The 4,025-nt window shown below is 39.8% G+C and overlaps 1 pseudogene; it reads left to right on the top strand.

Annotated features, from left to right (window-relative positions):
• Positions 1 to 1,727: 1,727 nt before the first annotated feature.
• LOC118627898 lies at positions 1,728 to 3,666 on the top strand (annotated as a pseudogene).
• The last annotated feature ends 359 nt before the right edge of the window (positions 3,667 to 4,025 follow it).

The raw sequence follows: 4,025 nt of genomic DNA, 5'->3' as shown, positions 1-4,025 counted from the left end.
TTCCTCAATACTATACTGTATATCATAAGAAGATTCTGTGCTAAAAGAAGTTAAAATTATAATTTTATCACATCATATAGTTGAGAACAGTTTCAAATAAAGTCAATGTCAGTACAAATAGTGATCTCATCACCACACATAAATAAAAGGTGATTTGTTTTTCACTTAATTAAGCAGCAAGAATTCTCATGTGTCTACATGTATCAAAACCATTTGCTCCCAAGAATTACCTGGATTAATTTCTGTATTTCAAACTGCCATCCAAATTGGTACTATTATAATTAGGTCAAGGTTTTTGGATTGATGCTACCTGTCAATTTATCTACAAAGGTAGGGGAATGCAGGAAGTATGTAGCTTTTAGAAAACACATAAGAAATACTCTGCTGCTAGTGTGCAGGAGGTTGTTGTGAAGATGTTAGATGCCCTAGATGTCATCCATATCCATAAAACCTGACAAATGCATCCTGGTAAGATTTGAAACATATGGCAACTGCTAGTATTTTTTTCAACCTGCATTAACTATATAAAGTGTGGTATATGTAAATGATCATGTCTCTCATTCAAATCCATTCTCACGTTAATATGTTTAGTGCAACAGACATTTTGAAGTTTAGGTGGCCCGTAAAAAAATAGTTAGAATTCTATAGTTTTAAACTAGGTTGCCCAAATATAGTTTGAACTTCAGCATTTCAATTGCGTTAAGGATTAAGTTTCCCAATATATAGTGCAGTTAATTAGTGTGCATTTACTTGAAAAATTAATATTTTTCTCATATCACTCTTCTAAAACTGTTTCTATCAAAGTCACCAACATTTCACATGTTGCCAAATGCAGCTGTCAAATATGAGCTATAAATTCATTTGATTTATCCGAAGCTTTTTACATGGTTGACTATATTCTTTGTTTTTCTCCCGCCATACTTCATTACTGCTTTCTGCTTTTCTCTTTGATTTCTTAACTTTGGAGTGTTTGCATGGCTCCATCTTATCCTCTTTTCTTGATCTCCTCCAATCTCATGCCCTTAAATACCATCTGTAGATCACACACACACGCACACATGACTGCGCACGTGCACGCGAGCATTTGGTTTTTTCCAGATAATTTTTTGATAAGGTCTAGAATATTTAGCACCCTGATAACAAACAACAAGAGTTTATTCCTGGCTCTTGCAAACCTCACTTACTTGTTTGGGTGACTCAGCCGGGAAGCTTCCATCCATGGGTAGGCTTAGAATCCTAGGTTGTTTCCACCTTAAAACACCTTAGTAATAACACATGACCTCCACAGTTCCCATAAGGAGACTGGGCAGTTGAATGCAGTCAATTAAATATACCTACTTTCAGGTGAAACAAATCACTTCCACCCACATTTAATTTGCCAAAGTAAATCACATGGCCACTCCTAACTTCTGGTTGATGGGAAAGTAAAACCTTCTGTGTGACTGGGCCATAGAGCTAGATAGTGATGATCAGAAGAAATGCCTCTGTCAAAGGGGTTTCTTTGATTATTAAGGTTTAAGATGTTTTAGATGTAAAATGCTTAGAACAACACCCAGCACAAATTAAACACAGGTATCTGTCAATATTTATTATGACTTGGGACAAACAATTATACATTTTAGTTGAAGAGTTGAGGAAACACTCAGGATAAAATCCCAGCTAGTGACTGAACACAGGGGCACTGTTCTGCTTGGTCGCCTGGAAGCAGTGTTTACACTCAAGCAAACATGTCTAAAGGACCTGCAGTTGGCGTTGATCTTGGCACCACCTACTCTTGTGTGGGTGTTTTTCAGCATGGAAAAGTGGAAATAATTGCCAACAATCAGGGAAACCGAATCACCCCAAGTTATGTTGCCTTTACTGATACCGAACGATTGGCCGGTGATGCTGCAAAGAATCAAGTTGCAATGAATCCTGCCAACGCAGTTTTTGATGCCTAGCACTTGATTGGACGTAGATTTGATGATGCTGTTGTCCAATCTGATATGAAGCATTGGCCCTTCATGGTGATGAATGATTCTGGCAGGCCCAAAGTCCAAGTAGAATACAAGGGAGAGACAAAAAGTTTCTATCCAGAAGAGGTGTCATCTATGGTTTTGATAAAGATGAAGGAAATCATGGAAACCTACCTTGGGAAGACTGTTACAATGCTGTTGTCACAGTACCTGCTTACTTCAATGACTCTCAGCACCAGGCTACCAAAGATGCTGGAACAATTGCTGGTCTCAATGTACTTAGAATCATCATGAGCCAACTGCTGCTGCTACTACTTATGACTTAGACAAAAAGGCTGAAGCTGAAAGGAATGTGCTGATCTTTGACTTGGGAGGTGGCATTTTTGATGTGTCAATTCTCACAAATGAAGATGGAATCTTTGAGGTTAAATCTACAGCTGGGGACACCCACTTTGGTGGAGAAGACTTTGACAACCGAATGGTCAACTATTTCAGTGCAGAGTTCAAACGCAAGCATAAGAAGGACATCAGTGAGAACAAGAGGGCTGTCCACCTCCTTCCTACTGCTTGTGAACATGCTAAACATATTCTCTTCCAGTACCCAGGCCAGTATTGATATTGATTTGCTCTATGAAGAAATTGACTTGTATACCTCTATCACCTGTGCCAGATTTGAAGCACTGAATGCTGACCTTTTCCGTGGCATCCTGGACCCTGTAGAGAAAGCCCTTTGCGATGATGCTTGACAAGTCCCAGATCCATGATATTGTCCTGGTGAATGGTTCTATCCATATCCCCAAGATTCAGAAACTGCTACAGGACTTCTTCAATGGAAAAGAGTTTAATAAGAGCGTCAGTCCAGATGAGGCTGTTGCTTATGGTTCAGTGGTCCAGGCAGCCATCCTCTCTGGAGACAAATCCAAAAATGTTCAAGATTTGCTGCTGTTGAACATCACTCCTCTTTCCCTTGGCATTGAGATTGCTGGTGTAGTCATGACTGTCCTCATCAAGCGCAATACTACCATTCCTGCCAAGTAGACACAGACCTTCACTATCTACTCTGACAACAAGCCTGGTGTGCTCATTAAGGTTTATGAAGGTGAGCATGCCATGACTAAGGATAACAAACCTGCTTGGCAAGTTTGAACTCACAGGCATACCTCCTGCACCTTGTGGTGTTCCTCAGATTGAAGTCACTTTTGATATTGATGCTAATGGCATCCTCAATGTTTCTGCTGTGGAAAAGAGTACAGGAAAAGAGAACAAGATTGCCATCATTAATGACAAGTCATCTGAGCAAGGAGGACATTGGGTGCATGGTACAGGAAGCTGAGAAGTACAAAACTGAAGATGAGAAGCAGCAGGACAAGATGTCTTCCAAGAATTCACTTGAATCCTATGCACTCAACATGAAAGCAGCTGTTGACGATGAAAAGCTTCAAGGCAAGATCAATGATGAGGACAAACAGAAGATTCTTGATAAGTGCAATGAAATCATCAACTGGCTTGATAAGAACCAAACTGCAGAAAAGGAAGAATTTGAACATCAGCAGAAAGAATTGGGAAAAGTCTGCAACCCCATCATTAACAAGTTGTACCAGAGTGCAGGAGGCATGCCTGGAGGAATGCCTCGGGGCTTCCCTGGTGGTGGAGCCCCCACTCCCCACCCCAGGGTGCTTCCTCTGGGCCCACCATTGAAGAGGCTGATTAAGCCAATTTTGAGCATAGATTTAGCATTGTTCCACAAAATACCAAAGGACCCAAATTTGTAGCAAATCCAATGGGAATTTTAAAAGTTGAGTTGCTATATAGTAAATAACTGGGCATTCTTAATACTTGAAATATGGACTATGTGCACAGGGAAAGGAAATAATGCACTTTATAAGCACTATTGTAAAGTGGAAAATGCGATGTCTTAAATAAAACTATTTAAAATTGGCACCATAAAAAAAAATAAAAATCCCAGCTAGTGAGTTAATTTTATAGAATAAAGGGCTGCCAATCAAGAAAGGAAAGCCATAGGTTAACACCTGTAAGGGAAAACGCTTAGAAGGACCAACTTCTAGGAGA

Source organism: Molossus molossus, unplaced genomic scaffold (genome assembly GCF_014108415.1).
Source record: "Molossus molossus isolate mMolMol1 unplaced genomic scaffold, mMolMol1.p scaffold_m16_p_13, whole genome shotgun sequence".
In the NCBI taxonomy this organism is placed as follows: domain Eukaryota; kingdom Metazoa; phylum Chordata; class Mammalia; order Chiroptera; family Molossidae; genus Molossus; species Molossus molossus.
Note: the sequence above shows the minus strand (reverse complement) of the source record. Positions and strands in the feature narration are given on the sequence as shown.